General features: G+C 46.7%; 1 pseudogene; it reads right to left on the reverse strand.

The window, feature by feature from the left end:
• Positions 1-5,261: 5,261 nt before the first annotated feature.
• LOC102241057 lies at positions 5,262-11,168 on the reverse strand (annotated as a pseudogene).
• Positions 11,169-12,798: the final 1,630 nt, after the last annotated feature.

Consider the following 12,798-nt stretch of genomic DNA (forward strand, 5'->3'; position numbering starts at 1 on the left):
TGTTCCCTTCTGCCAGCAGCCCTGCGGGAGCCCTTCCCCACTTGCGGGTCACGCTGGCCCCAACGTCCGCGGACTTTGTGGGGTGCAGATTTCCCCCCGCGCGTGCGCGTTCCTCTCTCCAACCTGAATTGCAAACCGCACCTTTGGGGGAAGTCTAATCTTTCCATGGGGAGAAGCAGGGCTCATCTGACTTCATGTAGTCGCGCTGCTTGAGAGCTATTGCCTCCAGGTTAGTAGCCTATCTCTGGATGCTGGTAACAACCACTCAAGATGGCGCGGTCTCGCGGCTGAGCCGGCGCCCCGGGGGAGGTTTCAGCCTCAATCTCTAACCGTCCCCATTTTCTAGGAGTCCTCTGTCTTTCCTGGCTGCAGACTGTCTCTCAGCTGAATCTCCTCTGCTTATTCGGGCTGTATGTTACCCGTTTCAGCTGCTCCCCCTTATCTGCTCTGGCACAAAGCACCGACACGTCCATCTAAACCTCCGCCATTTTACCTCCAGTATTTTCTATCTGTGGTTGGGGATCTGCAGATGTGGAGGGGTGACTGTAGGCACTGTTCTATGTCATCTGTACTAATAATAGCCTAGGTGGCGTCACGTCCTCAGGTCGTCACAAGATGGCCGTCAGAAGATGGCCACACGCATAGCAGAGGCGGGGCCCGGAGGCTGCTCCGTGTGGTGAGGCCTGGGGGTCCTGCAGCTCTGCATGGCATGGTGGAGGCCCGTCCTGGCATCTCTACCGCTCGCATAGAGGAGGCGGGTCGTGGCAGGGGAGGCAGTTGTGGGTGATCAGGCCGACAGGGGAGCAGTCAGGTGTCAATCAGGCCAGCAGGGGAGCAGTTAGGGGGCGATCAGGCTGGCAGGCAGAAGGGGTTAGGGGCAATCAGGCAGGCAGGTAGGCAAGCAGTTAGGAGACAGTGGTCCTGGATTGTGAGAGGGATGTCCCAGATTGGAGAGGGTGCAGGCCAGGCTGAAGGACACCCCCTGCTCCCTGTACATGAATTTCGTGTACTGGGCCTCTAGTCTATATAAAAAAAAGCCTAAGCGTCCGTTCGACTGGTAGCTATGATGCACACTGACCACCAGGGGGCAGACACTCAATGCACAGGCATGGAAACATGGAACAGATTGATGAATCTCAGAGGGAACGGGGGAGGGAGGAGGGCCGGAAAAGATTAACCAAAGATCTCATATGCATACTAGAGGCCCGGTGCATGTGGTCCCTTGGCCTGGCCTGTGGGGATCAGGCTGAAACCGGCAGTCCAACATCCCCCAAGGGGTCCTGGATTGTGGGAGGGCACAGGCCAGCCCGAGGGACCCCACAAAGCCATGTACCAGGCCTCTAGTTTTATATAAGGGTCTTGAACCATGGAGTTTGGTATCCACTGGGGGGTCCTGGAACCCATCCCCTGTGGATACTAAGGTATGATTGTAGTTAAGCTTTTGGGGAGTCAACAGTTACACCCAAATCTTCAGCTATGAAGGAGTGTGTGTGTGTGTGTGTGTGTGGGGGGGGGGGGGTTAGTGCCCTAACCCTTATGTTGCTCAAGGGTCAACTGTGTTGCTAATGCAAGCAAGCAGTCCATTACATGGATGTACCCAAACTAATTTATCTACTTTTGAAAACATTTTTGTATTTATGTGCTCCTCCCAATTTTTTTGTATTATGAACAATAATATAATCATTATCTTTTAATGTTCATTTTACAATTTGTCTGGTTATTTCTTGAGAATAGTTGGATTTGGATTGATGGGTGAAATGGAAGCAAATACGTTTAAGGTTTTTTTGTTTTTCTCTTTTCTTTTTGTGTGTTTAAGGTTTTAAAAAAATTAAAAAGCTGTCAGCCAGTGAGGCTTTATTAGTTTATGATCCCAAGAACAACCATATGTCACCTGACTCACACCCACACCAATACCGGAAATTAGCATGCCTTTTCATCTTTGCTGGATCAGGAGGTGAGCTAAGTGAAAATGGTGTCACATTTCTGTTTTATTAGAAATTCTGGGATTACTGGTAAAGGTGAACTTCCCTTTTGTATGTTCAGCTGGACTGATGATGCTGTCTTCTGGAGAGATGGTCTCTGTGTTGCAGGGGGGCCCATCTGTGAGAAGATGGGGCCTTACCATTGCCGTCCTCTCCTGCTGCCCCATACCTCACACAGAGGTCCCCAGGTCAGGGAGAGGGAGGGGCTCCCGTGCTTATGCCATTTGGGGACAGTGCAATGAAAAATGGCTGCAGGAGAAGAGGAAAAGAGGAACTTGCTCATCATACACAGTGAAGAATGGGGTATTGTTCTCTAGAGGCAGAAAACTGTTAACTACAAAAGGAGGCTGAGAAGGTATCCTATGAGAAATGGACAAGAACACAATTTTCATGGTATAGAGACAGAAGGACAGGTACAGAGACACAAACAGAGTAGGACGGTGGCTGACAATGAGGCAGCAGAACTGAGAGGAAGAAAGTGTCTTTCACCCAGAAGCTCCGAGCAGCAGTCTATGGCTGTGTCACATATTAGCTGTGATTTGGGACAGTTTAGCTCACCCTGCTACGCCTCAGCTTCCTGTTCTAAAAAATGGGGATAACAGAACTAATACATCATGGCAATGTGGAGGAAACTAAACGAGAAGTGTGTAAGCCACTGTCTTACAATTTTAAAGGCTCAATAACCTTACTTCTTAGAAACAGTATTTATCTCATGGTGAAAGGAGCTCCTATTCTTTGAAAGGTCATCTAGATGGCACAAATTTCAACTCAGGGCTCTTTCCACATTGCAGTGCTTCCTCTAAACTGACTGTGAAGATCAGTTCCAAGCTGGTTCATTTTCCCCTTCTCCTTAGTGCCTCATCTTGATAACTTCTGCAGCTCCCTATGATGTCCCAAAGAATGACCTCTTTCCAAATAGTCCTCTAGACGAGTGGTTGGCAAACTGCGGCTCGCGAGCCACATGCGGCTCTTTGGCCCCTTGAGTGTGGCCCTTCCACAAAATACCACGTGCGGGAGCGCACGTACAGTGCGATTGAAACTTTGTGGCCCATGCGCAGAAGTCGGTATTTTGTGGAAGAGCCACATGTGGCTCACGAGCCGCAGTTTGCCGACCACTGCACTAGACTCATGCATGTACAGCCAACTCCTCTCTGACAAAGGAGCCAATAATACACAGTCAGGAAAGGAGTGTTTCTCTTCAATAAACGGTGCTGGGCAAACTGGATATTCACATCCAAAGGAATGAAGTAAGACCCTTATCTTGAGTCAATTGTTGATTTTATTTGTTTTCCAGTATGAAAAATATTTATCCTATAAAGCAAAACAGACAAAAAATGAGTGAAATTCTCACCTTCATTTTTGTTGTTTCACTGATCTTTTGTTAAAGAAAATTGCCAAAATTTATAGTTTTGGTAGAACATATGCTCAGACATTTTACCAAATAGAGAGATAGCAAACGCAGATCTGAAAAAATGTTCACCGTAAACCCTTACTTAGAAAGATGCAATCCAACAACAGTGAGATAGCATGACAAAGTTATAAAAAAAGTTTACATAAAGAATGAATGACCAAACCAAATCTTCTCTAGGATGTGGAGGAACTGAATACCTTACACACTGCTGGAAGAATGCAAAAATGTACAATTGGTTTAAATGACAACTTCCTAATTTCTTTAAGTTAAACATTCACCTATCCTCTGACTCAGACAATGCATTATGAGTTATTGACAAGGGTAAAAGAAACATATCTCCATATAAAGAATTATGCACAATCCCTATTAGGCATGATTCTGTAGCAATTAGCTTTCCCCTAACCCCTATTGTCCTACCCCAAGTGACCATCACATATGGAATTGTAGATATTAGGACACATAGTCCTTTGCAAGATCTTTGAAAGTGATTCCCTCCAAAAATACTGGCATAACCTATGAACAAGGGAAAAATCATGCTGCTCCCAGAAACACTTGAGGTTGTCACACCTGCACCCGCCCCCCCTTTTAAAATATTTTTTTATTGATTTCAGAGAGAGGGAGAGGTAGAAACATCGATGATGAGAAACATTGATTGGCTGCCTCCTGCAGAACCCCTACTGGGGATGGAGCCCATAACCCTGGCATGTGCCCTGACTGGGCATTGAACCTTGACCAATGCTCAACCACGAGCCACGCAGGTCAGGCTCACTTGCCTCCTCTTGAACCTGATCTCTGTCTCCTAAAACTCACAGCATCCAGGCTTCACATGAGTATCAGAGCCCTGCAGTCTTTCCTAGGAGGATGTGGGCAGCAATGCAAATTTGGAAAAAACTGGTGAGCTAATTTCAGCACTATACCGTCCCCTCAGATGCAGAGAAAGTTTGAGACCCCATAAAAGTTGTGCACCTCTTCATGCTTGTAGAGCTCAAGCCTGCTTATAACCTACCCCATACAGTAAATAAAACATCCAAGATTAAAGAGGACTTAAACAAAAGGGCCTTCATTATTTTACAAACCAAAAGGACATGGACCTGGCAGTTCTTGCACTGGTGACTTTGACAATGGAAATATTCATCACAGATATCTAGGGAAACATGTCTCTGAAAAGGTAGTCCTTCTGCAAGCTGCCAGCTAAACTCAGATGATGTTCTCTGGGGTCAACACTGGGTCAGGCCCATGCACCAACTAGTCAGAATAGAGGAAATGCAGATCTCATAAGGGCTCAGGCTACTCCTAATTTCCTCCAACAAATCAGAGAACAAAGTTAGCTCACCTGAACACATTAGGATGGTGACTGATACAAACTATGGAGACCTACTACTAGGAAGTGGTTAGCTTCGGCCACAGAAATCTGCAGTGACATAAATCTGGCATGAACTCTGGGCAGGTTAGAAAGTGCAACACAGACACGTTTCCCACATAACTAAACTTTAAGGACAATCTCCCTACCGTTGACATTTTGATGTATGAGATTAAAATCAGAAAAATGGGGTCTCAGTTTCCTCCAGTGTTGTTAACATGAACAAAAAAACCCCTGTATGTTTCCTACACTAAAAACTTCCATGCCCTGACTGGTTTGGCTCAGTGGATAGAGCATCGGCCTGCGGACTCAAGGGTCCCAGGTCCGATTCCAGTCAAGGGCATGTACCTTGGTTGCTGGCACATCCCCAGTAGGGGGTGTGCAGGAGGCAGCTGATCGATGTTTCTCTCTCATCGATGTTTCTAACTCTCTATCCCTCTCCCCTCCTCTCTGTAAAAAATCAATAAAATATATTTTAAAAAAATAAATAAAAAAATAAAAACTTCCTTCATTGTGAACTCTCTGATGACAACACAGGTGACTGTTTTTGGTAAAAGATTTCCCACATTTGCTGCAATCATAAGGCCTTACTCATGTGAACTCTCTGATGACAACACAAGTGACTGTTCCTGGTAAATGATTTCCCACATTCGCTGCATTCAAAAGGCCTTTCTCCAGTGTGAACTCTCTGATGATAACGGAGACCACTGCTACAAGTAAAAGCTTTCCCACAGTCACTACAATCATAAGGCCTTTCTCCAGTATGAAATCTCTGATGATAACGGAGGCCAGGGCTAGTGATAAAAGACTTTCCACATTCATTGCACTCATAAGGCCTTTCTCCAGTGTGAAATCTCTGATGACAACGGAGGCCAGAGCTATTGATAAAAGATTTCCCACATTCACTGCACTCATAAGGTCTTTCCCCAGTGTGACATCTCTGATGACAACGCAAGTGATACTTCGTGATAAAAGATTTCCCACATTCACTGCACTCATAAGGCCTTTCTCCAGTGTGAAGTCTCTGATGACGATAAAGGCCAGAGATTCTGGTAAAATATTTTCCACATTCACCACACTCATATGGCTTTTCTCCAGTATGAACTCTCTGGTGTTGAAGGAGGCTTCCACTTTGGCTAAAGGATTTCCCACATTCGCCACACTCATATGGCTTTTCTCCAGTGTGAACTCTCTGGTGTTGAATGAGGCTTGAACTTTGGCTAAAGGATTTCCCACATTTGCCACACTCATGAGACTTTCCTGCAGAATGAACCCTCTGGTGTTGAATAAGGTTGGAGTGTTGTCTAAAGCATTTTCCACATTCACTGCACTTGTATGGCCTTTCTCCTGTGTGAACTTTCTGATGATTAAGGAGATCAGAGATTTTTGTAAAATATTTTTCACATTCACGGCACGTAAAACACTGTACTCCAGTACAGACACCATGGTCCTGAGCAAGTGTTTGGTTACAGCCAAAGGCTTTCTTACATTCTTTCCTGGGGTAATCATTTTTTCTCCTTTGAAAACTCACCCCAGATGCTGACATTTCACTTGGCTGATCTGTGGTGTGAGCAGCCTGCTCTTGGATATGTCCTGAGCTGGTGAGAACGTGCTGCCCAATCTCCCCACAGGTAAAAGGCTTCTGGAACACATTGAAACGGCAGCCCTTGGCACATGAGGCCCTGTCCACACCTCTTATGAAAGGCGTCTCTCTCACGTGCTGCTCCTGGTGCTGGGGACACTTTGTGCTGAAATAAAACTGCTTAGCACATGCCCCACACCTCAACAGTTTCTGGCTGTGTTGTGTTTCCTGCTGCTCAACCAAGTAGAAAATGTCTCTCAGGACTGGCCCACAACTCTCACAGGGGTGGCTCTTCTGGGAGGACAAAGCTACATTGGGATTCTTTGCCTGTGACACTCTCACAGAAACATGCTGTTCAGTGGGTGCCTCCACATCCTCTGCTCCGCAGCAGCAACCTAGAGAGGATATGAGTTCAAAGTTCTCCAGCATCACTTCGAGGAACAGGTGTCTCTGAGCCTCATCAAGGAGGCACCATTCCTCCTTGGAGAAGCACACGACGATATCCTCAAAGGTCACACCAACCTTAGCTGGGGGCCTCTGTGGGCGAAGTGGGGTGGGAGCGGAGGCAGCCGTGGGCACAGTGGTCCCTGTCCTGGGCCTAGTATGGGTCACCCGGGTGGCTGGTCGGCGGGGACCAGAACTCTTGCACCTTCTCATTCTGGCGTCTCCACCATGATCTAGTGCTCAGGATGCTCCGACCCACTTAGGTGATCCTGAAAGAACAGGAAACGTCCATCACAAGTAGAACACTGGAAGTCAACTGTTGACTTTAATAGGCAAACAACTGCACTGCAAAGCTTTCTGTAAGAACCTCAAAGAATTTCTATGAACAAACGTAGCCTTAAAAAAGTTCAGTTTACCCGTTTCCTAAAGCACACCTGTTTCCTGGGTTTTGAAGTAATTTGGATGAAATAAACAAACTCTTGTGTTTGGTCACCAAAATACAAGAAAGAATAGCTACTGATTTCAGATGAAAAGGTGTCTGGAGAAGATGAACCTTCTCACAGAAGTAATTACAGAGAGACATAAAATAACTTTGAGAGCAACCTATTTTTTACTAGGATAAAATTTTAAAAAATGAAAAAAAAGGAAGCAATAATTAAAAAAGACACCCATAACATTAAAACACTAACTATGAGGGAAAACCATCTCAGTAAAAATGAAAATTAAGCACATCATGTTTAGCTAAAAGTGAAAAATCTGAGATGATTGAGTTCAACAGTGACCAGAGTTGGCAGATCTCAGGAAGGCCTAAGGGGCCACATGTCACCACTTCCTCTAGCTCTTAGTGCCACATCTGTCAGCTGTCACTGCACTGGCCCATAAGACTTCCTCGAGGCTCAGCAACAAATGAAGAGAAAAACATGGAACCATGGCATTAAAAACACTAGCTTCAAGGACAGTTTACTATCCAACGACACAAAATCCTGTCATACCTAGGGAAGATAAGGCTCTGAGAGAATTCTTGCTCTAATGTTCCCCGTCTCCGAGAAGAGAGGCTTACATGAAGCTGTCACTTAATTACAGGAGTTGTTTCCTCAGATACCTTCCCACATTTATTGTTAACAGCCCAGAATTTCCTAAAAAGGAAAAGAACTTCACACATGTACTAGTTCACAGACTACAAACTCCACTGTTAAGAGGAGGACAAACTTGTCCCAGTTTGCCTGGGACTGCTCTGGCATTCCAGTCTGCCTCCTGGGAAACCCCTCAGTCCTGGGAATTCTTGGACAACTGCCACTGGAGCTACACAGCAGCTCAGTGAGGCCCTGGGAAAGTGACTGGATAAACTGCAGGAAAAAAAAAAAAAATTAGATTCATGCAGTAACTCGGTTCTCCTGGCTCCCAGGGGATAGATTTCCATTAAACTAAGTGGTGACATCATAGAAATCCGAGAATGATGAGAAGAGCCCATCTGGGGGAACCGAGCTTCAGGCAGGGGAAACCCAAGGTCTCAGCATGCCCAGGATGTGATTTTCTCAGGAGGGAGGTCATCCGTCAGACAGGTAGGCAGGAGCAGAGGTCACTGTTACTGATTCCTCTAAATAGGCCTGGACTTATTTCTGAGACTGAAATATGAGCTATGGACTAAAACTCACCTGAGGAGTGTCTCATGGATCTTCATGGGGAAAAAGAACAGCGGGAACTCAGGAAGCTGGGAGGAAGCATGGAGAAAAAAATTAACCTGAATACTCCCTGTAAATTTAGAGCTACTGTCGGCACAAAATGACAGTGCTTAATATGGAAAGCAAAACTCTGGACATTTAATTTGGAAAAAATATTAATGGATTGGTACACTGGTATGCCCATTGGCAAATCCATTGCTTGTTTCACAAACTTCCTCATTTTGGGCCTCAGAGAACTAGGTAGGTGTTTTTACTGCATGAAAATGTTGATATCCTTGTCCTTCTACTCATTGCAGTAATTTCAACTGTATAACTCTGTGACATCTTATATGAGAACTTTTTCACCTTTGGAGGTCAAAGAAGAAAGTACTGTTAAGGTTGAAAACTGGATTGTGCCTTTCAAAGTTTTCAAGTAGATTTTTCAGATCTCCAAAGGAAGAGATGTGAATATATTTTATTCCTGTTTATTCCCTGAGAGTAAAAAATAGTTGCCCAAACCCCTGATATTCAAGTGGATAAAACTACAGTTTTCAAAGTCATCATCTTTCTGAAACACTTCATATTTACATTCAGGAAATGGTAAATCTAGTTCATGTGTCTGAAATTTATTACACAGGATTTCCTGTTCTCAGATTCTCTCAGCAGCTAAACAGCACGGGCCCCTCAGATCCTCAGGCCACCCAGACGCCTGGGCTGAGTACAATAGAGAGAATGCATGAAGGGGGTTGTGGTGGTCTGGGCAGTGGCTGTGGGGTCACACCATCTGCTCAGTAGGAGGGGCATCGGCCGAGGCTCTGCCCCATCTTAACAGATCCTCTGTGTGCTCCTCACAGAGTAATCTCAGTTCATCAACCCCATCTAGGAAGAACAAGAGCTTCTTGCCTGGGCCAGGATCTCTGGATGGAGGCCTGGGTGCCAGGCCAATCATGGCAATCCAATCAGCAAATTGTATCTTTATCAGCTGGTACAGTTCTCTGCAGCTCAGAGGAGGACTTCATGGAACCTGTCATAGTAGAGCATTCCCTCCACCCAGTCCAGTACTCCCTTCCTGGTCAGAGTGGTCTTCCCCATCCCCGAAGACGACCCCCTGCCCGCCCCCCGCAGCACCAGAGTCCAGGACTGGACTCCTGCCTCCTAATTAGAATAAAGTAAACAGGCATCTTTACCAACTAGTCTCAGTCCTTCACGATCCTGCTGTGTTTCCTACCAGAGGCCAGGGCTCATGTTCCTTCTGCGTTTTTGATGAAACAGCCTTATGTGTATGTGATGGGAATTTTTATACTCTACAGGACAAGAGTCCCTGGCCTTCATGAGCTGAAACTTCTCTATCATATCTCAGACGCCATGGCATCTGTGAACTCCAACTTCCTTCTTCCCAGCTCAACTGAAAGGCCACAAGCCCTGGCCACCTCTTTCAGCTTGGTCTCCCTCTAAGACTTAGCAAATATTCTGGGGGGCGGGAAGCCCACGCAAATGTGGGACTTGCCTAAGTGCTCTCACATTCTCTCCAGCAATTTCCTTCTTCAAGTCTTGTCTGACTTGATTTTTCTCTAATACCTTCAGTTGCTTTAAGTATTTTATTCAGCTTTTATACTCACTATCAATCAGAGGGTTAGTGTGATATAAGCTACTCCGTCAAACTCGGATGTGGAGGTTGGTTGTACTTTATGCTCATCCACAAATGTACTAAAGCTCCAAGGTACTGAATGGTTTAGGTTTCAATCTCCGGCACCTGGACCATCACACCAGCTTTCTGACTGTTCTCTTACACCCCTTACTCTTTACTTAGTAATCAGTTAGCATGGACTGGACGGGGTAGGTCTGGAGGCAGAGACCCCAAAATGGGACATTTTAAACATCAAAAAGAATACTATCTACCATAGATCTAAACTAGTGAACCTATAAAGGCCAAGAGTTTGTTTTGGGTTAATTACTTACCTTTTGAAATTCTAAAGGACTCATTCGTTATCCTGAAAGCAGGTAACGGGAGGACAGTAAGCATGTCTCGCCTGTATAAACCAGCGGTTCTCAACCTGTGGGTCGCGACCCCTTTGGCGGTCGAACGACCCTGTCACAGGGGTCGCCTAAGACCATCCTGCATATCAGATATTTACATTACGATTCATAACAGGAGCAACATTACAGTTATGAAGTAGCAACGAACATAATTTTATAGTTGGGTCACAACATGAGGAACTGTATTTAAAGGGCCAGAAGGTTGAGAACCACTGAACGATGTCTCTACTGCCAAATCTGAAACTTTCCGGGCTTCAGTGTAAGTGGGGCACGATGTCCCTACAAAGGGCTCTTAGCCGAATCCAATACCCTCATCTGGGCCTTAGTATCCCTCAAGGCATCTCAATGGCATTTAACCGAGGGGAACACTCCGCTCTTGCTGAGTCTTCCTTCCCTTGGTCTTCAGAACACTTTTTCGTCGGCCCTTCCCTTCCCTCTTTCTCCCGCCGTCCCCCTGGCCACTCAGTGCCCCGCCTGGGGTGCCGCCTCCCTCAGCCCCGCCAGACTCACCCGCCACACTTCAACTCCGTGTGTCCCTTTGCGTCCCGCAAGGAGAGGCAGCCGCGCTCCTCGGGCTCTCCGGGCCCGGGCCCGGGAGGGACGGGCCCGGGAGGGACGGGTCCGGCCCCGAACTCCGGAGGCGTGTGCGGCCGCCTCGCACACAGCCAGAAGCGCGCACCTCTTCCGCCCGGCGGGCTGGTAACCGGAAGCTCCGCCCTGGCGCTATGCCCCCGTGGGCGGGGCTACCCCGTCCCGCTTTGTTACGGGCTAAGCCAGTCCCAGTAGCTGCTGTACGCTCTCCGCCGGAAGCTGAATGGTGTTGAGACCGGAAGGGGAGCCCCGTTGTGGGGTCACGTTTCCTGGGCGGCGCTACCCCGTCCAGCCTGGTCTGTAGTCCGGTCAGCGGTGCAGGTGGTCTGGGTGCTGTCGCCGCTTCTGGTGGCTTCACTCCTACCCCTGAGGTCACCCGGGTGGGTCCCACTCCTGCGTCGCAGGAATCACAGGAACCACAGCCCCTGCCACCCTTAATGAAACAGACGGTCTTCGTATTTAGAGGGGGACTAACTTAGGAGTTAGGTAACTAAATCGTTACATCTGTCCCATACACTATAAAGGAGGTGTAAAATGGGAGTGCAGAGGGGAGATTTTGTTTGTTTTTTACCCATTCACATTTTTTAAAAATTTAATTTATTGGAGTGACATTTGTTCGAAAAACCATACAGGTTTCAAGTGTACAACTCAATAAAATATCTGCACACTGCCTGCGCGCCTAACTCCCAAAGCAAAGTCTCTTTCCATTCCCATTTCCACCCCCCTTTGCCCACCTCCACCTACTGTGGGAAGCCGCCTATTGTCTTCTCCAGCAGAGAGGTGTGGACAAGGAGCCCGGAAGCCTAGTGACCCTTGGAGCCCTGGCAAAGCTCAGAGCTATGCACCCACTGTTTAGTGGAGACAATGGTAGCTGAAGCAACTTCACCACCAGATAGTCGTGTAAATCCTTACTGATACGGTAGTCTGCCTGTTACTGAAACTTGCCTGCCTATCCCAAACTGAATAAAAAGATGGTGGGGACTGAGCACAAGTGGAATCCATCCTCTTGGGATGGGCTCTCACCTGGCCCCCCAATTTCCAAATTATTATCTCTTGTCTAGTATCTTTCATTTGTGTGCGTCCCCTCTTCCAGATTCTGAACCTTGAACCACGCAGGATGTGGGGGAACATATACACATATACACAACCTACCCCCACTCCCCTTTCTCTCTGGGTATCACCACACTGTTGTCTGTGTCTAGGTGTTATGTATTTATGTTTTATGGATAATCCCTTAACCTTCTTCCAGTTCCCCCTTCTCCCCTCCCCTCTGATAGCTGTTGGTCTGTTCCATATATCCATGCCTCTGTTTCTATTTTGTTCATCAGTTTATTTTGTTCATTAGATTCCACATATGAGTGAGATCACACAGTATTTGTCTTTCTCTGACTGGCTTATTTCACTTACCATAATAATATCCAGGTTCATCCATACTGTTGCAAAAGGTAAGATTTCCTTCTTTTTATGCTCAGATAGTATTCCATTGTATAAACCACAGCTTTTTTATCCACTCCTCTACTGATGGGCACTTGGGGTGTTTCCAGATCTTGGCTATCTACACTAATAAAAGAGAAACATGGTAATTAGCGTACGACCGCTACCCTTCCCATTGGCTAATCAGCATATCCTTATGCAAATTAACTGTCAGCCAAGATGGCGGCCGGCAGCCATGCACTGAAGCGAACAGGGAGGCTTGCTTGCTCCAGTGATGGCAGACTCCAACGTTCCCC

This window comes from Myotis brandtii, unplaced genomic scaffold, assembly GCF_000412655.1.
Source record: "Myotis brandtii unplaced genomic scaffold, ASM41265v1 scaffold4, whole genome shotgun sequence".
In the NCBI taxonomy this organism is placed as follows: Eukaryota; Metazoa; Chordata; class Mammalia; order Chiroptera; family Vespertilionidae; genus Myotis; species Myotis brandtii.